Source organism: Poromitra crassiceps (assembly GCF_964638095.1).
Source record: "Poromitra crassiceps genome assembly, chromosome: 1".
In the NCBI taxonomy this organism is placed as follows: domain Eukaryota; kingdom Metazoa; phylum Chordata; class Actinopteri; order Beryciformes; family Melamphaidae; genus Poromitra; species Poromitra crassiceps.
In genome coordinates this window covers 71,657,353-71,683,031 of record NC_139623.1, presented here as the reverse complement: position 1 = coordinate 71,683,031, position 25,679 = coordinate 71,657,353, and the positions used below count along the sequence as shown (strand labels likewise).

General features: G+C 44.2%; 3 pseudogenes across 3 annotated transcripts; all 3 read left to right on the top strand.

The window, feature by feature from the left end:
* Positions 1–166: 166 nt before the first annotated feature.
* Positions 167–9,979, top strand: LOC310793292 (claudin-4 pseudogene; annotated as a pseudogene). Its single transcript has 3 exons — positions 167–301; positions 1,680–1,928; positions 9,344–9,979. The product of its transcript is annotated as a claudin-4 pseudogene (transcript).
* Positions 9,980–18,776: 8,797 nt separating this feature from the next.
* On the top strand, positions 18,777–19,518 carry LOC310793210 (claudin-4 pseudogene; annotated as a pseudogene). Its single transcript has one exon. The product of its transcript is annotated as a claudin-4 pseudogene (transcript).
* Positions 19,519–22,395: 2,877 nt separating this feature from the next.
* Positions 22,396–24,683, top strand: LOC310776637 (claudin-4 pseudogene; annotated as a pseudogene). Its single transcript has one exon. The product of its transcript is annotated as a claudin-4 pseudogene (transcript).
* The last annotated feature ends 996 nt before the right edge of the window (positions 24,684–25,679 follow it).

The window sequence follows — 25,679 nt, the reverse complement described above, 5'->3', positions numbered from 1 at the left end:
GCAATTGTATTTCTTCAAAGACCCCAAGAAGACTTGAGAGAAAAAATAAGGAAGAAGTATAATATTTTGGAGCCAAATAAGTAGATTTTTTTTTTTGGGGGGGGGGGGGGGGATTAACATTAATATTCTGGATTGAGTATAGTACCAGCAGGTTCTATAGAACTAGATGGGAGGGCAGGGGAGGCTGATTGGAGGCCTGGCACTGTGCCTGATGGGGATTATAGGCGTGTGTGTGGCATGTGGATTGCCCATGTGGCGTGAGACATCATTTGTGGGAGCAAATATTGTAACTGCGCAATCGGTGAGTTGATATGATTCTGAATATCTCATCTCACATAGGCTATATATATATACATATATATGTATATATATATATATATATATATATATATATATATATATATATATATATATATATATATATACTGTATATCTGGCTTGAACTTTTACAAGTTGAGCCGAATCTCACATTTGGGCATTTCACTGCCGTTTCCTCTAAACATCTGAAAACAAAAAGGCAGATTCTTTTTTAGATGGCATTGGATGACGGTGAAGAATTAGCAACGTACTGAGGAATCAATGGAATATCACCATCTATTATGTGAGGGCTATCATTAAAATGTATGCTACACCACCCTACCTTGAACTAGATCAGTCATCTTGATCAGTGTATCTGGACACTGCAATGCAAAACTGACATTTTAACATTAATATCTTGTATCCGGCCTTTGAAGCTCATTTTATGATATATACTTTTTATTGTATTTTCTTCACTGTTTAAGACAAAGAAGTCATATTGGCGTCAAGTGAAATTGATTAAAACCAACAAGATTATCTTCCAGTACTCTAGTGTGATCATTTGACTAAAAATCTAATGAAATAATGCGTGATAGGTCTGGAAACAAGTTCAAATCACTTGCCCTGTTTTGCAGTGTGCTTAGAGCTGAGTCAAACCAAAAGACTTAAAAATGATGCCTCATCTACATCAGTTTAAAAAAACCAAACAAACAAAACCAAACAAACAAAAAACAGAATAAAATAACCACTAAAGCTGCGTTCACACCGACCTATTAAAGTTTTTCGCTAGCATCGAGTTTACATACAAAGTCAATGCAAAGGAGCGATTGAGCGTATATTCGCCCGGGAGAAAAATCGCTGGGCGTGATCCGAGCGACAGAGACAGAGCGATAGGGAGAAAATACGCTTGTGATGAAATATCCCAACTCGAGAGCGAAATTACGCTGGCATCAGTCGCTCGCTGTTCAACGCTGATTGGCTGCCGTGTGAGAGCGAGTCAAGGATCACACTGGCTTGGAACAAACCGCTGGTTTATTGTCTGGCAACAAACCGCATTGACAGCTGATTGACAGGCTGACAGCTGACATGAAGTGAAGTCTGAACTACCGGTATAGAGCTCACGTTAGGAGCATGCTGATAGGCTTAGCTTGTAAACAACTACGGTGGCTCGTAGTGGACAAACATCATGACATTGCGTAACGTTATAGCCCCCAGATGTCCGTCAATTCGTGTGCCTGTTGACGGGCGATTTAAACACAGCGACAGAGCGATTCCAAAGGGGTGAATCGAGCGACAGAGCGAAAAATAAATATCTCGGTGTGAACACAGCTTAAGAGAAGACCTTGACTCTCTCACTGAAGACCTAAGCCTTCCTCTTGCAGGTGTGGGATGGCCTGTGGTTTCACTGTGTGGTCCAGGCCACGGGTCAGATGCAGTGTACGAGGCACAAGGAGCTCACGTTGACCCCCGACATCCAGGCGGGACGTGCCCTCATCTTGCTGTCCATCCTCACCGGCCTCCTGGGCTTCATCGTCACCCTGCTGGGCGGAGGGGTGGTGAACTGCAGCGGGGCCCCACCTGACCCACCCAACTACACCGAGCCTGAGTCCACCTCATCCTCCAAAAAGAAGGTGTTGGAACTATATGCATATATAGGTTAGATACTGTGTAGTGTGTGGGGAATATTGACATTATGTACATTTGTATACTAAGATGAAAATGTATCCTTATTTTGGCGTTGTGCAGAAACTATACACAAAAATGCAAAAATGACCATCTTAGCAAGTACTTTATTTCGTTTTTAATCCAAAAATCATATTCTCTGCAAAACAAGTGAAACTGGAAGGCACTTGGACGACCAATGCTGAACAATTGTCCAACTTGTTAAAACCCAAAGGCATCACTTACTTTTGAAATTAAATTGATTTAGGAAACATACTCTTTGGAATCAAGTCTCCATCTCCATTATGGCTTAAAAAGAAAATGGTCTATTGGCAAAATTCCCAGATCCAGATCGCAGCCAAAATGTGGTCAATCAATTGCCCTTAGCCCAAAGCCTGTCCACCACATTTCATGGCAATCCATTCATGTTTTAGAGATATCCTGCTGACAGACAGACAAACTAACAGGTGAAAACATCATCTCCTTGACAGGGGTAAAATTCCCCTAATTTCATGGGAAGAAGACATGCAAATTTCAGAAACAAATTAAATTGCTTTATTGCGAAACAAACATACAGAGAGCCAGTGGGCATTGTTACTAACAGCATCTAATCAAGGCCGGATCTACCATATGTGCAACCTGTGTGCAGTAGCCTACTGACACAGTGCATGCATCTCAGGCAAACCAGGAAGTCACATTGGTTAGAGAGGGAACCCTGTTTGTTAGTAGTTCTCGCTATGGATTTACTTAGGAAATGATCGTTTCCCATAACTTTGGATTAGGCATCTCGCGCTCTACGCGTGCTCGATTCCTAGGCTCGCCCGTCCTGCAGCTCGCATTCGCAGCGCGGCCTTGCCCGCAGCTCGGCTGCTGTGTGGCCTTGCCTGCCCTATTGGCGTGCACAATGTATCCCTCTCTCTCTCCCTCAGTCTCTCTGCCCCTCTCTCTCTCTCCCCCTCGGTCTCTCCGGCCTCTCTCTCCCTCCTCTCTCTCCCTCAATCTCTCTCCCTTAGTCTCTCTCCCCCTCTCCTCTCTCTCCCTCAGTCTCTCTCGTGAGCCTCAGACTGATGACATCACTGATGTCACTGATGATGTTATCAGTGTGTGTCTGTCTCTTGTGTGTGTGTACAATACAACAATACTGGTGTTGACAGTGTTGACAGTAATAGAAGATGCCAAATCATTCAAAACAATAAGCATTTTGCTTTTAGAAGCATATTGTGCCAGCGTGCAGCGCTGTTCCAAAACGTGTCAACGTGTGTCGTTGCCTGGGAAACGCACATCCCATAATACAACTGTTCGCATCGCATCCCATAATAGTATGATGATACTTGGGATGCCATTGCGAACATAGATGCGAAGAGGTTAGCTAAAAGTTTAGCGTCGCCAGTGAGGGCCCCCACCGTTGCGATCGGGTTACATTTCGAAATCCCTCCAGGCCTGAAAGTTTTTCTAGGGGAAACACTGTACCATATACTGCCATTGTAGTGCTTAGCTAATTAGCAGTGAGGGGTGAAACACACTTTCTAATGCACGCAGCCCTGCTGAAAAAACCAGCATGCACCAGCATAGCTTTTTATGCTGGTGTACCAGCATCCCAGCATCACATGCTGGGATGCTGGTAAATTTGTTGTGTTTTGAAAACACAACAAGTTATGCTGGTGTACCAGCATCCCAGCATGGGATGCTGGTGGTGTGACCAGCATGGGATGCTGGTGGTGTGACCAGCATGCAATGATGCTGGTATGCTGGTGGTGTGACCAGCATCCCATGCTGGTCACACCACCAGCATGGGATGCTGGTGGTGTGACCAGCATGCGATGATGCTGGTATGCTGGTGGTGTGACCAGCATCAAGGTCTTGTGACCAGCATGGGAAGCATACACCAGTACACCTATGCTGGTGTGCTGGTGTGACCAGCATACACCAGCTATTCTGGTGTCAAAACACAACATGCTGGCCTATGGTTGAATGCTTGTTAACCAGCACCCCATGCTGAGAGTAGTCAGACCAGATAAACATCACAAAAGTATCTTTCTTGAACTAGTTAAATGAAGACTATTTCAGGTTTACATAACAATATAATTATTTATTAAATAAAAGCAACACAGAGAGGGAGTGGGAGAGAGAACCGCACATACAGCAGTGCACCTGAACAGTCAGCCTGTACCTGTCTTTATGTCAAAAGTATTAAAAGTAAAAGTGCGACTCAACTCAATTAATGTGCTGAAGGCAATTAAAGACTCATTACAATTAAACTCAATTAAATAATAAAACTACTGACTAATTAACAATAACACAACAAACAGGCAACATCACCCGACAAGAAAAGAGGTCACCCCAGGAACAGCTGGAGAAGAGGTGTGCAGGCAGAAATGTCTGGGAGCAGGCTCAATTGGGGAGAACAGGGAAGAACCGCCAACCACCGACATTTTGTCAATAGCCTATGCTCCCTTGAGGAGCAAAGGCCTTAAGTCAAATCAGAAGTAGAGAATTCCACTGAAAAACAATGCAGATTTATTTTGCACAAAATCTCACAATCCTAAAAACTTTATGGAAAAAAACAATGTTTTGCAGGCATTCATTTACCGTAATTAATTAATTTCAGTTATTGAGAGTTGATTTGAGTTCAGTCGTGGACCAGTGATGTCATTCACAAATCACAACTTAAATCAACTCTCAATAACTGTCAAACTAAATGAATGCCTGCAAAACGGTTTACAGTTTTTGGATATGTGTGAGATTATGTGCAAAATAAATCAGCATTGTTTTTCGGTGGAGTGTCCCTTCAAGTGCTATTCTTTGCTTGTTTGTTTATGTCCATTATTTTCTCTGTGATGTAGCATCCAGGCTTCCCCCCTCGAGCTTCCACATCTGCTTCACCCAGGTTTTGGTTCTGGAGCCATTCTTTGTATCAAACTGAAAAGCAAACAGAGATAAATTAGTGGCAGAGTAACACTGTTCTTTGGTCAATATTTCAACTGCCATTTGAAAAAGTGCTACACAAAAGTGACGCATGAGCTACTTTAAAAATTATTTCACTGTACTGTCTGCCCAGGGTCTAGCTGTACAAAGACCTTTCTGGCTCACAGCCCGATTGGTCCCAAGTTCCCAACACATTTTAAAATTCATCTTGAAGTTGATAAGTCAGATACTGTAAGTGGGGGCGTTAAATCGCACCTTTCTGATCCACCTTGGAACCTGGTAAAACAGCTCATCCATTCCAGACACATTACAATTTGGTAAATAAGAGTCCAAATGCAGTGACACATGCATTAGGTTCCATGGGATCATGGCATCAGCTATGTGCACAAATCATTTATTTAACAAGCCAGTCACCTTTAATTAAAACTACAGCCACCCACAGGATATGTCCATCTAGATCGTTTTGGTGTGAGTTGCTGAGTTTTGGAGACACCGGCCATGTTGTGGTGCTCAAAGCACACACAAAAAATAAAAATAAAATAAAATAAAATAAAATCCTTTCCAGAAAGGATAAAAAGCAAGTAGGCCTAGAGGACCACAGGAATAGGTTTTTGGAGAAAAGAAAAGTTCTCAACTTACTTAACAGATTAATGTGTGTCCTCCACTGGCTGTTTCTCCCTCAATGTATGATATCTCATCGAAAACCTGCACACACACACAGTATATAGACAAAGAGACAGTGTCCATTAGAAAAGCATGTGTGAAAAGCAGCACTTGCCCCTCCCTCATTACCACCACTGAGGTGCCCTTGAGCAAGGCCCTTAACCCCTTAATGTGTGTGTGAGTGCGAGCAGGGCCCACTTGAAAAAGAGATGGAAATGTCAATATGGTTACATCCAAGATCTACAGAGCATTACAGGGAAACAGTTTAGTGACTGTAATATTTGCACAATTGAAAAGTGAAACCCAACGAAAAAGGTCTGGGTCAGTTTCTCTAGCTTTACTTTACACATCACAAATACCAGGTAAGGTAGAGCTTTCCCCCTGTTTTCATATTTATACAGTAATTAAATCAGCTCCACCATTAAAGTCGAAGTGAACCGGAACGGAATGCACCAGCGCGAGCGTCAGACACTGAAAACGAATTGAGAGGCGGACCATATACGTGTCGATGATTTGATTTGACAATTCTGAGGACTGGCTTTGGGATTGGCCAATCCTGGCGTGTTCCACCCGCAAATCCAGTGGGATTCAGCCTGTTGTCATGCTACACGAGTGGGATCCGCAGAGTACCAGGGAGCCAGCTGCTTCGTGCGGGGCGAGCGGACAATCCGATTCATAGGTGCTGTCCGCCCGCCTGGAATCTCCGAGAGACGACCCCTGACAGCCAGGGAGGCTGTCAGGCTCGGAGGCGCGCGCCATTATCGTTATAAATGTAAATAATATTCCTGGAATGCGTGTTTTAACGAGCCAGTTACATTTCTTTGCATTCTTAGACATTACCGTTTGATTTAGTTTGCATAATTGCTCAAGTTAGTAGTTAGTTTATGGGCTAGAAACTCTGCCAGATGACAGGCAAGGCGCCATTTTCGCCTTCATTTGGAAGAGAAAATGATCCTGTAATGAAGATTTGATTGACAGCTGAACCAAAATACTAAACTAAATACTAAACCAAAATACTAGCCTGTTACAATATAGAATTATCACCCAGCCTGAGCCATAACGCCACCACAAGCGCGCGCACGCACGCACGCACACACACACACACACACACACACACACACACACACACACACACACACACACATCACGGTAAAAAAGTGTTCCCCCCTCAGCGGCCACTCTCCTTCTTACAAGTAATTGACTAACGTGAATAACCTCTTTCTGTCGTAGTAAATAACACACAAGTTAAGCCTACTTCACTCACCTCCACAAATAATCTGCTTCAAGCCGCCGGTTCGTTGTTTCTGGAGTTTATTTGAAGACCGGAGCAGTGAGTGCTGTACTGACAATTGACAAATGGTGCAGACAGGTCCAGCCGCGCGAAAGTTTGTTGATGGTCTCGCGCAGCATATCAGAGGCGTTAGTGATACTCAGTTCCATAAAATAGTTCCAATTGAATGGAGGGTATGCAGCACGGACGTCACTTTCCCACTGGAACATGCCCCCTCAATCGGGACTGGCAAAACCTAAAACCTATGGGCAAAACATTCAGCAGGTTCTCTGTTGTTTGGAGCAGTAGGTGTCATTAATCTAGGCTGATTACTGCATTCAAAATCAGTCTTGCTGTCACTCAGTGGGCGTGACCATGCAGTGACTTCTGCCTGTGACATCACGTGCATACCCTCTATATGGGAAAACTGGCCTCAGAAATGAGTCTGACCCACGGCCACCTAGAGTTTAATTAAAGCCTCTGTTACAGTAGAAAACATAACATAGCTTGAAAGTAATAATAATAATAATAATGACGACAACAACAACAACAACAACAACAACAACAACAACAACAATAATAATAATAATAATAATAATAAAATAATAACAATAACAATAACAATAAAGGTAATAATAATAATAATAATAATAATAATAATACATTCATGTGTAATGTTATTTTAAAGGACTATGCTTGATATAGAATTGCATTAGCCTCTTGTATTGTGTTATATTAGCCTGTTACCCTGTAAGGTGTTTTGTTGGGCATGGTTAAAACTTTTTTCTTGTGTGTTGCGTTATTTGTTGCTTATGTTATAACTTGGCCCTGTACCATTTATTTTATCTGGCAAGCTGTCAATGGAGACCAGAAGACGATACAAAATATAAAAAAGAAGGCATATAACCCTAGCCTGGGTAAACCCAGCCTCCACGTGACCTGCTCTCAGACCTGCTCTGCTCTCGTAGTGACTGAGAGCAGGTCTGAGAGCAGGTCACGTGGAGGCTGGGTTTACCCAGGCTAATATAACCCACCCTATAACCCATAGGGGATGGGTGATGGGCCAGATTGTTTCCCAAACTTTTTCACATCAAGGTCCCCTAAACTAGACCACAGACCCCCAATTTTGTGCCAGGGTCCCCCATCCAATAAAACTTTTGCTTTTAGATGTTTTCCTCATGGTTGCCATGGCAGCCATTTTACTTTCCACTATAACCTAATTATTTTTGCATCAAATCTCCTGAACCAAACATGATGACAGAAAAGGTGATGTCTACCCCTTACTGTATGTTTTCATGGTATGATCCAGTGTAGGAAATTAGCCAGGGGCAAGGCCAAATATGCTCTAATAAATCTCAGAATGCACCAAAAAAACATGATCAAGGGGCAAAAATTGTCCCCAAGATTTTGATAGGCCTAATTATATTCTCATTACATTAATTACATTTTCATTTGCTTCTCTAACACACACTAACACAATTAACTTTTGTAAAACACCCCAAAAAGGGACCTGGGCTTGGCCTGGACACGAAAGTTAAAATTAAATCCATGCCATGGACCAGCAGGGTACAGAGGAGGTCATTTCCATTGTGGAGCACTTCACAATCTCCTCCACCAGCATGACCATGCTGGTCAAGCAATCCCCAGCACAACCATGTTGGTCCACCAGCTTCACCATGCTGGTCCAGCAACTTCACCAGCTTTACCATGCTGGTCCACCAGCTTCATCAGCATGACCATGCTGGTCCACCAGCTTCACCAGCTTCACCATGCTGGTCCACCCGCTTCACCATGCTGGTCCACCAGCTTCATCAGCATGACCATGCTGGTCCACAAGCTTCACCATGCAGGTCCACCAGCTTCACCAGCTTCACCATGCTGGTCCACCCGCTTCACCATGCAGCTCCACCAGCTTCACCAGCTTCACCATGCTGGTCCACCTGCTTCACCATGCTGGTCCACCAGCTTCATCAGCATGACCATGCTAGTCCACCAGCTTCACCAGCTTCACCATGCTGGTCCACCAGCTTCACCATGCTGGTCCAGCAACTTCACCAGCAAGGCCATGGTAGTTTACCAGCTTCACCAGCAAGCGTTAGCTGGTGGACCAGCAAGGTAATGCTGGTCCACCAGCATCAGACCAGCACTAACCAGCATAGACCAGCATCAGACCAGCACTAACCAGCATAAACCAGCATAGACCAGCAAGAAATTCATGCTGGTCTATGCTGGTTTTTTCAGCAGGGAGAGGAGAGAAAGGTATCTCCATTCTAGTTATAGCCTACTCTTGGGAATATGGCAAATCGGACTCTCGGGAATATGGCAAATCGGGGAATCTCCAGGAATGTTGGCGTGTCCCTTTAAATACAGATGTTTTGGATATTGCACAGTTCAATGTGAACGATAGGAATCTGGACAAAAACAATGGGTATTCCCAGCCTATGCTGTGATTACCAAATTCAATGACCTAAGGTGAAGACTTTTGCAGTGTTGCTAATCCATCATCATCAAATGCTTGTCTTATAGGCGGCTCTGCTGGGTGGAGCTCTGTGTGTCCTGTCTGCCATCCTGTGCCTGGTGTCAGTCAGCTGGTCTGCAGGCATCACCATCTCGGTGTATAACGACCCTTTGGTGGCCTCGGCCCTGAAGAGAGAGGTGGGCTCGTCCATCTACATCGGCTGGGCCTCCGCCCTCCTGCTGCTCCTCGGTGGGGCCATGATCTGCTTCGTCTGCCGTGGCGAGGAGGAGGAGCGTTCCCAGCCTTCTTACCCATCCTATCACGCCTTCACGCCCTACAGCTCCAGCCGCTTCTCATCCCGCACAGCGGTAGTGACGTCCGATACTGCACGACAGAGCAATTCTTCGGGTCGAGGATCCGGCAGGGGAAGACTGCAAGATCCTCACACACCTAACAGATTAGAGACGGTAGCCCAAGTGTTTGACCGTAACTCACCGAGCGCAGCTCAGAGTGGGGCTGGGGGGTATGATGAGGCTCAGTGGTCGAGACCAGGATCTGGGCGTGGGAGCTTTGGGCGAAACCCCTCCAGCAGGTCAGGGAGAACAGAGCAAGGGAAGGGGTTATTCATGGGAACGCAGCCAAATCAGGGGTCGCTGGTGAACTATGTCGAGTATGGTCCCAGCAGAGCAGAATATTATTACTAATCCGGGATAAGAACGACTGCACGCAGGAGTTACTTAACTGTAAATCGTTTTTATTGATAGTTTATCGTTGATTTACTCGTTTATTCTTTTATAAATTCCCCTACACGAATCAATAAAGTATGACATTATCATTGTTGTTATTGGTGAATGCGTTTCTATTTTTTCATTCACATTTTGCTCCTGACATATTTTGCAAAGCAGCATCAAAAGATTGATCAAAAAACTTTGGGCACACGGGGCTTCCGGTCGCTCCCACAATTTCTTTTCATCTACCTAACATAAAAAACCGAACTACTCAGCTTTAAATTCAAGACTAAGTGGAGACGATATTCGGCTTCGTAACCGAAACGTGCCTCCGAAAACGAGGCAAAAAGACTCAAACGAGCCTCCCGGGGAAACCGAGGTTAGTATGGCCTCCATTGCTGCTCTCCTAGAGGCGCACCGAGAAGCTCTCTCTGCCGACTTTCAGTCAACCATCTCGAAGCTCGTGACGAAGCTCGACTGCATTCAAGTTACAGTATCAGACCATGCTCTTAAGATCACTGCCCTGGAGGCCAATGCGACCTCACAGGATGAACGTCTGTTAGCACTTGAAGCTAGCTGCGCTTCACTAAACGAGAATAGGGGAGAGTGGGGTGAGTTGTGCCAGTGGGGAAGTTGTGCCACCCCTTGTATCTAGAAAACCATAGAAGAAATTGGTCATGTGACCACACATTTTTGAAGAGGCATCCATTTTACTCACTCTGCAAAGAAGGGAGGCAGATTGCACAAGAGCTAAGCACATTTAAGTTCAAAAAACTGTTTTTTGCCTCTCAAAGTAAATTTTTTATGATCAAGGTTTATTGATTGTTGTGTCTGAACAATTATAGACAAGCTTGAAAACATTTCACACATGTGTTAGTGTTTTAGTAAGCTACAATATGAGGCTATACTGTTAGCATGATGTTAGCTCCAAACCAGCTATATGATACAAGTTTGTTAAAATGGTGGGGATGGGGTGATTTGTGCCAAAAGGCCTGGGTTAAGTTGTGCCAGTGCAGTTGCAGTTGATTTAGTGAAATTTTATTTCATTTTGTTCTTAAATGTTTAAATAGACCTTGTTGAAGAATATTGCAGTATTGGCAAGTGTAGCCTGGCTCTGTGATAGGTGATTTTGTTCATTTTGAACATAATTTTTATTTCTGAAAATGTTAAATATGTAGGTCAACTGCTGCTACCGTTTAGCCTTGTTTAACCCTGTTATAGTACACTGGACTTTAGTGTTATCTTTATTTTGTCTTGCTTTGATATAGCATTACAGTATATGAGATGAAAATGTTCTGTTTTACTTCAGTAATCAATGGCACAATTTACCCCAACGTATTCTCTCTAAAGGCACAACTTACCCCGCACCGGGGGCAAGTTGTGCCAAGAGACCACTTTTTTAAGAATAGCCATATTTTTTTAACAGTTTATTTAAGATCCAAAGGGAGTGTTCCCAGTGGTGCACAACATCCTGAAATATATTTACATATTGTAGTTGGAGGCATTACTGTCATGCCCTCACTTTAAAGACACCTCAAGTAAAAAGTGGCACAACTCACCCCACTCTCCCCTAATGCCAAACTGTCAGCTAAAGTTATCGATCTTGAGTCTCGCAGCCGGCGTAACAATATCAGAGTTATCGGTCTGCCTGAATCAACTGAGGGTCCCCATTGTTGTATTTTTTCTACTTTTTCGTCCCAGCGAACTCTTGGCTGTCTGGCTAGCTAAGCTAACCAGCTAAGCTAACTAGCCACTTGTTGACTTTTGCTAACAAAGCCGGCAACATTATGCTAGCGTGTTGCTAAGCTAACCAACTTCATTCATTGACTGTATAGACTTGAAATAACGTTATCGATCCACGGGTCAAACGGATTCACTTTTTTTTCCTCCTCATCGTTGGATTATTTTTATTTACTTATTTTTTTCCCCATGAAGGAATGACTTTTGAAAATCCACCCATTCTGACACTGGTTAGCCTGGGCATGATCATTTTTTCTTTTTGCCCTAGTCTCCATTCGGCTGCCTGACCAGCTAAGCTAACCAGTTAGCTACTTGTTGCTACTTCTACTGACTCTTGCTAGCGGGCCTGTTGTTAGTGCGATGCTAAACTAGCTACCTAGCAAACTAGCTCTACCTGTATAAACTCTGAAGTAACGTCACCGACGTCCGGGCCCATGGATTGATATTTTGTTTGGGTTTTCCTTCACCGTCGGACTCTCTTTTTTCTCCTTTTTCACCCCGAAGAAACAACTCTTGAAAGACTCTAGCGCTAGGTTATATGTATACTTATTTTGGGGTTCGGAAGCTCACTAGGCTTCTCTTTTTAAGTCTTCTCTTTATTTCTAACCCGCTAGCATAGACTCTAAGTTTTTTTGTTGTTGAATTTTCTTCTTATGAATGTATGTCATTTTACATGTTTATTTACTATAAATATGTATAGCAGGGGACTAAGTCAACCAAACAGAATGGAGCTCGGTGTGTGGATGCGTGTGTGTGTGTGCATGCACGTGTGTGTGTGTGTGTGTGTGCGCGCGCGCGAGCGCATGTGTGTGTGTGTGTGTGCCTGTGTGCCTGTGTGTGGATGCGTGCGTGTGTGCGCGCGCGTTTGTGTGCACACACCCGCATGCTGTATGCATGTCATGCTTTTCTTTATTTATTGTCTTTTCTTTCTGTCAAGATTCATGTGCTTTGAATATGTATGCCAAATTTTTAGCACAATGTAACTTGGTAGCCGTACGAAATTACGAATCTTGTGATCCGGGGCTGTTGAGTTACAGCCTCTTTGCTGTTTATTTTCCCATGTTTTTTTATTGCTTTTTCATTATAACCAGTGTGTGTACGTACGCGAGTGTGTGCGTATGTGTGTGTGTGTGTGTGTGTGTGTGTGTCTGTGTGAGTGAGTGAAAGAGTGAGTATGCGGGGGTGCGCACGCCGTCCGTCTATATGGGGGAGTGCCCGTATGTACACGTTGTATTTGCAAAGGTTTAACTTTTGTTTCTAACACTCATTAGTATTAGATTGTGGGAATAGAGGGACAGAAGTATCAGAACTAATATATGCTGATCTTAGGATCAGAGTTAGCGCTGCTGTTTTTTTTTTTTACAGCAGCCTGGTTAGTGGGTGGGGTTGGGTGGGGGGTTGACTCTATGTTTAATGTTTTATTTGTGTTTCTTGATGTCACTTTTTTGTGCTTTCTTTGTTTTTATCTATGTGCTATACCTTCATATGTGTATGTCATCACATCACTTCTCAGTTAGCCCTTGACATTCCAGCATTCCATGTCGATCCCTGGAATGTCAAGGGCATGGACGCATTTGTTAAATGCAATAAGGTATTCGAACATTTGAAACGGTTAAACACAAAAATCGCATTTCTTCAGGAAACTCACCTCAAACCAGCAGATCACCCAAAACTTAAAGGACTTGGAGCTTCACTGCCAGAGATATCAAGCATCTCTCACATATTTTTTGGGCCAGCCGACGCGTTTCGCGTCATCTGGCCCAAGTCCGCCTTGCGGAAGTCGAGGACCTATGAACTACAATTGTTGTGAGCCATGGTCCCGCCTCTAGAGGTCCTCCACGCCCCTTCAGAGGTCTGGAACAAAAACAAAAGGCAGCCATCTTTTTCCACCACCTAGCCTGCTGTAGCTAGGTTAGCTTTCCATAGCTCCTTGCAAAGAGACGATTTTCTCGGGAACGGAAGCACGGACAGACACGGGACTGGCGGCATTGGAAAGCTCGTCAAATTTTACATCTAGTAGTAGGTGCGTTGAAGTAACGAAATCAACGCTGAGCAATGTACCTGTTTTTACACATTTTTACAGAAAATAGTTACAACATCAGATGCGCGTAACTCCTACGAAAATGCCTTAAAATGCATGAATTTTTTTTTATGAAGACATCTCCCGACATATATACTTCGGTTTAAATTTGGTGCAATTTGGAGGCAATTTTATTTTCAATTTTTTCTTCTTCTCTATATGTTTTATTGTCGAAGCCTTCTTCTTCTTCTTCTTTGAGTTTTATGGCGGTTGGCATAATGTGCATTACCGCCACCTACTGGAGTTTGATATCAGCCAAATGCCTGAGGGGTGGGCATGGAAACGAAGGCCACGCGAGCCCAGTGCATTGTGGGAAATGTAGGATTTCGAGTCCCCGCACCCGCCCCTCCCCTCCAACCCCCCCCCCCCCCCCCCCCCCACACAGAGTGGATTTCGGTTGATATCTCTGGCAGTGAAGCTCCAATTTCAAAAATTTCAACGGATTCGAAAACCTTAGGGGCGTGAGATTTAATATATATTCATATTCCCCACGGTAAAGCCGTCCTTTAAAGGAGAATTTCGGTTTATTTGAACCTGGAGCCCTCTCCCCACATTAATTCTGATCTGACGACTCACCCAGTGTTCTCCGTTACGATTTTGATTTTTCTTCCCGTTTTCTACCCATATCGTCATTATATGATCCCTAAAGAAACATCAGAATGTTAATCACCACCGGGCTGTTTCCAGTAGTGTTTACCAGGGATCTCATATCCTCCTCCGGGGTCTGTGTCACCAACTCTCGTCAAGTCACACAGGCCAGCCGGCAGGAAAGTCTCGCGTGACTTGAGAACACTGGGTGAGTCGTCAGATCAGAATTAACTCATTGAGTGCCAAGGACGAGTATGTTCGTCAATTCGTTTAGTAACGTAGAGTGCCAAGGACGAGTATGTTCGTCAATTGCGTTTTTTGACGGTGGGACGTGGATCAAAGCCAGATCCATCTCCTGTGAAAGTATGGTGGATGTTGAATGTGTAAAAGCTATTTTAGGGACCCATTAGGTGGCGACAGTGCTCTCCAGATTAGAGAAAGGCGAGGAAAAAAGAGAGAAGAAGTAATGGGGAAACGGAAATCGCATCGATATGCATGAAGCATAACGTTAGCTGTGCCTGTGAACAGCAGTCAATCTGCTGCCACAATTGAGCCCCTCCGTGTCCGCTGCGATAGCCCCTCCATATGATTTAGTTGCCGACACCAGCGTCTTTCTGAAAAGTTACATTATTCTCAGCTGGGAGCCGGCGACAGGCTGTGAAAAAGCGGGGTGCAGCGCACTTTTCAGTGCAGAGCAAACGCAGAGCAAACGCACTCGCAGCAGAGCCCCAGAGACACTCCCACGGAGGAGGAGGAGGAGGGGGGTGGGGCACGCAGGGCACTACAGCATACAACCATTGACAGTAAACACAGACCCAGGCAGCAGGCTGGATGCACAGAGACAGGCAAACAAGCTAGAATAGGCTATCTGATGCCCACCAGCAGTAAATCAAGACCAGCAAGAAGGTGTAGGGTCTGCGCACGCAAGGGCCAGCGCTGCTGGTTGCAGCTAAAAAATATTATTTGGCCAAACAAAATTCCTTTGTTTTTACTCTTTTATTGAAGGAAATTATTTTTGAGGTGTCATTACATCAGAAAATATTAGCTTCAGAGTCAATGATGTGCTTGAAATGCTTCCTTTCACAAAAGGCTGAATATCTCAGATTCTAAATTGAAACGTGTCTTTTTGCTCAAAACAACCTATATTCTCCGGCTCATAACTAAAGAACGGAAAATGGTATCAATAAACTTTTTTTTGCAGATGATAGAAGAGAGTCTCATCGTTCTTTGTGCGTGTTCGGTGTTTACATAGTAATATCACACAATATTCTGTGGGCCTCGAGAAATCACTGAAAACGCTCTGAAACTCTGGCACTGGGAGCGTCCGTTCTCCAAAAGTGGCTGGCACTCAATGAGTTAATGTGGGGAGAGGGCTCCAGGTTCAAATAAACCGAAATTCTCCTTTAAGAGAGGGTGGGTAGGCCAAATCTATCACTCATCATTCTCAAGTAAAGCCCGTGGGGCTGCAATCCTTATCCATAAATCCATTCCATTCTCCATGACAAACACAATATCAGACCCTAATGGACGTTTTGTTTTAGTTTCAGGCAGTATCAATTCATTTCCTTTAATTTTACTCAACATTTACGCCCCCAATATGACAATCCCAATTCTTTTTTTAAGAGTTTTTGATTTAATCCCAGACAACAATTCAAACATAATAATCGGAGGTGATTTTAACTGTTACTTAGACCCATACTTACTTGTCCACACGCCCACGCTCAAACATATCATCTGTGCAAGTCTTAAATCATTTGATCAAATCGAGGAACCTAATAGACACTTGGAGAATACAACAGCCCACTGATAAAGAATTTTCATTTTACTCACATGCCCATAAATCCTACAGCAGAATTGATTATTTTTTAATAGACTCCCAGTTCATTTCCCACGTTGTTAACACAAAATACCATAACATTTTTATTTCTGACCATGCCCCTTTGTCTATTTCGCTGAACCTCTCTCTTCCTAAACAAAGCTATTCTTGGCATCTTAACCCTTCCTTACTCACCAATGGGAAACTTATAGAATATATTACCACCAAATTAAAGCACTTTATGGAATTTAATGAGTATCAGATTCCACACTATGGGAAACATTAAAAGTTGTTATTCGTGGGGATATAATAAGCAAAGAAAAAGAGAGAGAGGCGCCTACTGGAAATTGAAAATATTCTTCCTTCCTTCGAAGCGGCATATCGGAACTCAAAATCCTCAGAGGACTACAATAAGATATTGAAGCTAAAATATGAATATAATTGTATCCTGGGCGGCCAAATAAACACCCTCCTGTTAAAACTGAGACAAAAGCAATTTAAATTGGGAGATAAGCCAGAGAAGGTTTTCGCACGACAGCTCAAGGGTGATCAGGCTTCCATATTAATCTCTTCCATCAAATCAAAGGGGGGCACCCTGCTGACCAATCCTAAGGAAATAAATGACTGTTTTGACCGAAATGTTTTAGGGAATTCTACAGCGAACTTTACTCGTCTAAGTGTGATTGATGCCACTCGGTCTGATTTGAGTGACTTTTTTGACTCTTTTGAGACACCCAAGCTAGTGACGCTGCCAGAGAGGACCTAGACTCTGACTTTACATTGGAAGAAATAGCTTCCACCATCAAATCATTCCCGTCAGGTAAAGCAGCTGGTCTGGACCGATTCGGAGCCGAGTTTTACAAGAAATTCTGTGACATCCTTGCCCCACTCCTCCTCAGAATGACATCTAGCTCTAATGAGGACAACATTTTGCCTAACACACTATATGAAGCTAACATCTCACTCATCTTAAAAAAGGGTAGTGTGCATGGAAAGACTCAGGTCTCTGAGGACTAACTCAATTAGGAAGTTCTGGGACCCGTTTCTGGACTACCTGGGTGAGGTCAGAAATGTGTAATTTGCCTATTCTCGCACACATTTGAGTAGGTTGGTAGCACCATCTTGTAATGTTTTTGTTTGTTTTTTGTCTCCTATTTTGTTTTTGTTTGTTGTTTTTCTTCTTTCTCTTTTCTGTCTTTCAGTTTGAATTTGTTTACTTGTTTTTTTTGTTTTGTTCAACTTATTTGAAGATTTGTTTTGGGTTCTGTCCCGCCTGCAGCTGTGTTGGTGTTTTTTTTGCTTGGGGTTGTACACCCAATTGCTTATGGCATTAAACTGACGTCTGAAAATGAAACAATAAAAAATATGATATACAAAAAAAAATATTGATCAAAAACATAAAATGATATAGGCTATAATATATATGTACACTTTTTTTCTGAAGATAAAACTCATAATTTTGGATAGCCCATTACATTTGATTTCCCCAGGGATAATATTAGCCGTCATGCTGGTGTAAGGAACAGCATGATGATGACACATCATGGATTAGGTTTAGCACTAACTGTGAACAAAATAACTGTTTCAGCAAGGATCTGTCCTGCTGAAGTGTCCTTGAGCAAAACACAGGGGTGTTGTTCTGTAGCTGAGCTCTGACCTCAGGGGATGTTATCATGTCATGTGTGCAGGGAGCAGAAGCGTCATGCCCATTGTAACTGAGGGGGCAATTGCCCCCTCCGATTTTTGAGAGGTAATTTTTTTATTTTTTATTTTTATTTTTTAATGAACATAGGCTATAATATTATAGGTGGTGTGTGGTAGTTGAAACATAGTTTCAAGTTGATGTTTATTTATGTTTGTATTTAAAACAAAAACATAAATACTGTATAGGCTACATACAGTACAACACAAAAGGCTGTTATTTACCCTTTGTCGCCACCTGGTGAGTAAATATATATAACTAAAACCATTAAAATTGACATCCGGTCCGCGACTTTTTTTCCCATGTATCTACCAGTCCTTGGCACAAAAAAGGTTGGGAACCCCTGCTCTAGAGGACACTAGATGAGACTAATGGAATCTCTTCAATCTGTAACGAACAGTTACCTGCTCAGTCTGTTAATTTAAAATGAGATATTCCTCTAAATCTGGCTTCCCCCAAAACTTTTTTTTGGGGGTTCAGAGTTCAGAGTTTGCCCCCTCAGAGTGTTGGCTTGCATGACACCCCTGGCAGGGAGAGAGTGTGTGTCAGAGATTTTTGTGTCTGTGGTTTCTTTCTTGGGGGCATGCATATGAATGCATGTCTGCAGCATTGGTATACTAAACTACACCAGCGTTCTGGAGCAATCTGGTCCGGCGAGAATCCTTCAGAAACCAGTTTCAGCTTCGAGTGAGAGAGAACAGTGGGAAACTCCTCCTCTATCCCTTTTCAGTGAGGTAGCCGCTGTCAACATTCTCCTCCTCTGAATTGGCGGTAAACCCCACTTCTATCCGTTCCTTTGTCTCTGTTTCTGCTCCTGCCTCTTTGAAGAGCCGTGCAGACCATTACCATGGTGTCTGGAGGAAGACAGCTGCTGGGTTTGGCCCTGGCCATCTTCGGCTTCCTCGGGAGCATCATCATCTGTGCCCTCCCCACCTGGAAGGTCACGGCCTTCATCGGGGGGCCAACATCGTCATGTCTCAGGTGATATGGGAGGTTCTTGTGGATGAACTGTGTGACCCAGAGAGCACGGGCCAGATGCAGTGCAAGGTGTACGACTCCCTGCATGGCCTTACCGCAGGAGCTGCAGGCCGCCAGAGCGCCGCTGGTCATCATCGCCGCATCATCGCCGGTGTGTTTGGGATCCTGCTGGGCGTGGCCGGGGGGGAAGTGCACCAACTTTGTGGAAGAGGAGAGGGCAAAGTGCAAAGTGACCATCGCGGCGGGGCATCATCTTCATCATCGCGGGGCTCCCGGTCCTCGTTTCTGTCTGCTGGGCCGCCAACACACCATCATCCGTGATTTCTACAACCCCCTTATGACCAACGCACAGAGGAGGGAGCCGGGCGCCTCGGCTGGGGCTCGGCGGGGCTGCTGTTCCCTTAGAGGGGGCCTCCTGTGCAGCTCGTGTCCGCCCAGCGATCAGACCGACTATGATGTGAAGTATTGCCAAGGCACGCTCTGTGGACAGCAGCAAGGCACGCTCTGTGGACAGCAGCAAGGCACGCTCTGTGGACAGCAGCAAGGCACGCTCTGTGGACGCTCTGTGGACGCTCTGTGGACAGCAGCAAGGCACGCTCTATGGACAGTAGCAAGGCCTACGTTTAGACCGCCGGCGGACGTGGGGTGAACTGGGATGAGAGAACATAAAGGGAGTTTCCATTTGTTGGAGGAAGAGGAGTTGGCATGGCATGATTATGTTGTGTTACTACTAATGTGGTAACGCGTCAGCAGTATGATTGATTATGTGTATAGTGCTTTAGTCTAATGTTTACACATTGTAATATATATAAACCGTCATTCTTCCAATAAGCGCCTGTACTTTAATTGCTGCCAGTCCTCCATTTTCCGCCGGGGGTCCAAGTTGATTTAGCATAATAAGCGCCTGACCCTTTTTGCCGCCGGGGCGTTTATTAGAATAAATATGGTTTGTTTGTACTGTATGTTTTTGTGTTGACTAAATTCAGTCACTTACGGTAATGATGTTGTTTTGGAGGAAGTCAGGCGGAAGTTTCTCCTCCTGTCAGACAGTTTTATATTTTAATTATACATGCTGTAACCGACAACATGTTTCAAGTATGCATACCGCATTGTTTAATGCTACGGATTCCTGTAGGCAACGTGCTGGAGACACTGTCAACTTACGCTAACGTAGCGTAATGTTACAGTTGTGCCTTGTAAAAGTGCATTTCTCTCAGCGGAACAGCGATCATAAATGCAGTATGGATTATACCCATTATACTGGACATGCATTGGAAACTTGGCGTCTACCTACCGGTATTTGGTAAGTCTGCTTGTTTTGTCTAGTGCCGCAGTGCTGTTTGGTTGGCGTTAGCTTGGTAGCTACGTTAGCGTGCCTTCTACGTTGCTTTGCTGGGAGAGTCTGGCAAGCGAGACTAATAACGTTGCTATGACTTCTTTCCAATGAAACACAACTGAATGTGTGAGCGGTAGGCTAATGTTACTTGTTTCAAATATGGTATGGCTGCTTGGCAGAGGGAGAAGAGGAGAGCAATGAACTGATACCATAACATACTGGTAGTTGGATGATGATGATTATGATGATGATGAAGATGAAGGCTATCAGTTGTTTTCGTTCATTCCAGTCCGTTGTACAATACTAGGCATGTTCAAAACTGCCTGTACCTACCCTCTTGTGTGTACTACTATCTCACTGGTTTAAATAAGCAATTTGATACTTTCCGTTTTTGCTGAGCAGGAATTCTGTACCCAAAAAAATAATCGCCTGGGTCAATTTCATGCAATAAAGAAATAACCACCTGACTCCAATTGCCGCCGAGTCTCCAATAACCGCAGGGGGTCTGAGTCAATTTAGCATAATAAACGCCTGGGCCCTTATTTGAAGTTTTACGGTATAAAAGTATAAAACCTAACAGCATAAACCTTGATGATAGTCACTGTTATGTCTAAGACACCTTGACTACCTCTTCTCTTTTCTCATTGTAATTCATTTATTTCAGTTTTTGTCTGCTTGACATTTTCCCTGTATTATTGTATGCCATAAATAGTATAAGTTAAATAATTTCTAAGATGAATATGATTTCTTTGTATTCTTTTTTAACATTTCTCTTTAGTCCTCTTTTTTCCATCTCATCACAACAGCTTTTGTTTTTCACAGGTACAAGAAGTCTTCACTATTTGATGACGATGCCAAAGGAACGCGCTGAACAGTCTGTCTGGTCTTTCAAGTGTTTGTACATGAAAGAATCCTTACAAACAGGTTTTGTTACAATGTGACCTATACTTCAACAGAAACGTTGCCAAAATAAACACACAGGAAGACCGAGTGATAACTTGCGTATGTACATGTATGTGTGTGTATTCGTCAGTATTACTCATGTTAAAAATCTTCAGAGGATCAAATATAAGTGAATGAAAAAATCAAACATACACACCTGCCCCTCTGTGTGTTTGTGGTTTAAACAGTGGAGGAGTAACAACATTTCTCTCATTTAAAAGGGCTTCACAGTAGTGTTGACAGTAGCAGCAGTTTGCTGTTTGCAATGACAATAAAGATGTTTCTTATTAGATACAGTCACATTTCATGGCGCCTTTAACTATTTCAAGGACACTGTGGACGATTGTGGGTGTTGCATAAAATATGAAAGTGAAATGCTGGTTTGTCATCATTATCTAGCGGAAAAAAGAGAGAGTGAATCTCTCACAGCAGTTGAAGCTTGATTCAAAGGTTTGGGTTTAGCATGTGGGGAGAGAACAACAGCTTCTTCTGCACAACAGCCAGTGCTTGAATGAAACAGAATTTGTCCCAGGAGATTGTGTTACACACTGGTTACACACACACACACACACACACACACACACACACACACACACACACACACACACACACACACACACACACACACACACACACCTACACACACACACACACACACACACACACACACACACACACACACACACACACACACACACACACACACACACACACACACACACACACACACACACACACACACACACAATGGTTACACATCACTCACACACACACACACACACACACACACACACACACACACGCATGCACACGCATGCACACACACACACACACACACGCACGCGCACGCGCACGCACACGCACACACGTAGCTCATTGTCAATTTTGGTATAAAAAACACATTCAATGTGTTTCATTTGCAATGTGATTGTAGGAAGAGGTTACTAAACCAAAACAACCTCACAGAGTAACAGTTTCATAAAGAATATTGTCGGAATAGATAGAGATGGAATAGATAACGAAGGAGGGGACAGATGATGTCACACAGTTTCCTAGCCACCTTCTCTCTCTCTTTGTCTCTCTCTCTCTCTCTCTCTCTCACACACACACTCGCTCCTCCCCTTTCTTCTCCCTATAGGGTAGGTGTGGTGTGTGCCTTCACCTGAGCAGTAGCACACACATACTCTCTTCAGGTGACAGAAAAAGGAGCAGTACTAGTGAAGTAAAGAGAGAAGGGACAGAGAGAGCATGAGAGAGCATGAGAGAGCGAGAGAGAGAGAGAGAGAGAGCAGAAGGTATGTGAGGAAAACAGAGGGGGGAGGGACAGAGGTAGTGAGGTTGTAGACAGATGCACTGTGGCCAAACTGGTATCCAGATACACCTGGAGACAGGTAGGAGCAACAGGAGGCTGGACAGACCAGTGAAGTGCACTGTGTTTCCAGGGTATAGATACTCGGCTAAACTGCAGGAACAATGACGGAAGAGAAACACAGAAATGGAGGCTTATGAGCCGGGAAATAGAGAGGGAGAGTAAGAGAACGAAAGAGAAACTAGGGAATTCTGTGGAGGAGGAGAAAGAGAAGAGTGGAGTGATCTGTGAAGTCCAAGAACTCCAGAGAAAAACCTCGCATCAGAAAAGTGTTGAAAGGACTTGTGGAGGTATAGCCGTCTTTTCCCTTCACCTCATATGCCATGGCGTCTCTTGGGATGCAGATGCTGGCCAGCGCCCTGTGCCTCCTGGGCTGGGTGGGGGTGATCATCAGCTGCATCATGCCCATGTGGCGGGTCACGGCCTTCGTGGGCAGCACCATCGTCACGTCGCAGACCATCTGGGAGGGCATCTGGATGAGCTGCGTGGTCCAGAGCACCGGCCAGATCCAGTGCAAACCCTACGAGTCCCTCCTGGCTCTCAGCTCCGACTTGCAGGCCGCCAGAGCGCTCACCGTGCTCGCCGTCGTCACGGGTGCCATGGGCCTTGCGCTGGCCTTCGTCGGGGGGAAGTGCACCCGCTTCCTGGACGAAGAAGGGGGCGGGGCAGCGAAGGCCAAAGTGGCGGTGGCGGCGGGGGGGGTGCTGATCGCCACGGGGCTGCTGTGCTTGATCCCCACGTCGTGGGCGGCCGGCGCGGTGGTGCGGAAGTTCTACAGCTCCACCATAGACGCTCAGCGGAGGGAGATCGGAGCCTGCCTGTACATCGGATGGGGAGCGTCCATCCTGCTCATGCTGGGAGGGGGGCTGTTCATCAGCTCGACCTGCCCCCTCAAAGCCCACGACGCAGACACCAGCCCCTCTGTCCGCTATCTGGTGGTCCGCTCCTCTAACGGATCCACCAGCCAGGGAGGCAGCAGGGTGCCGTCAACAAGGTCTCAGCCCATTGGACCGGTGTTCACAAGGTCGCCGAGCAACGAGGGAGCATCGACAACAAGGTCTCAGCCAATAGAGCTGAGGTACGCGAGGCCTCCCTGGGAGGATGGGCCGGAGCCAGAGGCGTCAGGGGGCAGCAGGGCGCCATCAACAAAGTCTCAGATGAAGAGGCCGCCGTCGAGGAAATCGGAGCAGAGCGAAGCGCCGTCGACAAAATCGCAGCTGAAATGGGCTGCATCGCAAAACAGTTTGTCCGTCGAGTCCGAAGCTAATGAGGACGCAGCCTCGAACCCAGCAAAAACATATATTTGAACGTGTGCACACACGCACGCATGCACGCGCGCACGCATACACACACACACACACACACACACACACACACCACTTGGGCTCCATAGGGTTCCATTGCCGTTGCCACCCACGGACGCGGTTTGTTTACCAAAATGCTCGGCTGATCCCTCGTATACAGATACGTAATACTATGAATTATTTGGCAGTATACGTGTACTTATTGTGTGAGTGTTTAGTCATAAAATGCAGTTGATGCATTGGCAAAATGAAGAATGTACATGAGTGTGTTTCTATGTTGTGTCGTTATCTGCTTTTGGAATATGTTTATTATTATGATGATTATTATTATGAATATGTTTGGCAGTGCCACTTTGAAAATGTATTGGCCTTTTTTAATTGAACATTGAGTCATTACACCAGAAATGCACATGTAAGTCATGAAGAATTGGACCTGGGTGACTTGCTCAGATGCTTCCATGATGAGGCAGGCAGTACAGCAGTTTGCATTGATTTCAATGGAAGCGTTCCCTCAATGCCTGATGTCTGTGTTCAAATTCAAATATGGGCTTCGAATAGGTTTCATCTGCACATATGGCTCAACTTGTAAACAACTATTTAACTCTTCAATTGAAGTCAAAAAGAAAAACTCTCCAAGGAAACGGCAGATTTGAAGTTACATTTGTTTGAACAATTACTATGTTATTGTTATTAAGGGGATACCAAGCATCGACTGTGCCTTCATGTTTTTGTAAACATTATGTGTTTATCATGAGTCTGAAATGTGATTTTGGGTTTGTTTTACATTGTTTTTGAACAGAACACAGGTAAACATTTGTACCCCCCCCCCCCAATAAAATGAAATATCAAGTACAGTAAGTAGTAACCTTTGTTCATTCAAGTACGATCATTCACATGTTTTAGTTATAGGAAATGTAGATAGGCTACATATATGATTTACTTTAGTTTTAATTGTGTGTTATCTAGCTGAAGATAGCCCTTTTTTCTAAGCATCCCCCTTGACTTTCAGCCTCCCTTCCAGGCTAATTAAACCCACTAGACAAACTGGTTTGACAGAGAGTGAGCTTCCACCTGCAGCTGAGTTAGAGGAGGAAGGGACTCTATGATGTGTTTGGGGAAGATTCAAATTTAGTTTCAGTGGATCATGTTCATGGAACGCACTCTTTGGTTTTGTTTATTCAAATGGTTTCTTTCTACACACCATCATCACAGAGTTTAAAGATGTGTGAATGGATACTCTACTATACTATACCCTAAACGTGTAAAAGATATGTTATTATTAAGTAAGTAGGTATGTCAGTAAGTACGTAAGTAAGGTAGAAAGCAAGTAAATAAGTAACAATACAGAAATAAAAGTCACAGTGTATAAAAAAATTTGTTTCATTTAAACATGGCAGATTCTACTGGTAGCTGATGAGGAGCAGGCTGCATCTATGTGGCTTGTGGTTGTCTGCTTTCTACAATGTGCATTACACAGAATTTAAATCAGGCTTGGTGCAATTGGGTTCACATGTCTTTAAACTCTGCTACCCCAATTAATGCACTGTTTTGTGATATCAGAGTCTCTCAATAATATCATTTGCTCTGGACAGCTGATGATGTGTGACGGTTCATCTTTCAGCCCTGAGCAGAAATGGGGTTCAATGATGAAACGTTCATTCTGGCCTGTGCTCAGTGACTAGAGACCATTGCAATTGATTTCACACTCATGCCCTGACAAACACTGCTATCTTGTGGTTAGTGGTGCACACACACACAGACACACACACACACACAAACACTGCACAACTTATTCATAACCAGCAGCTTGCTTGTGAGATC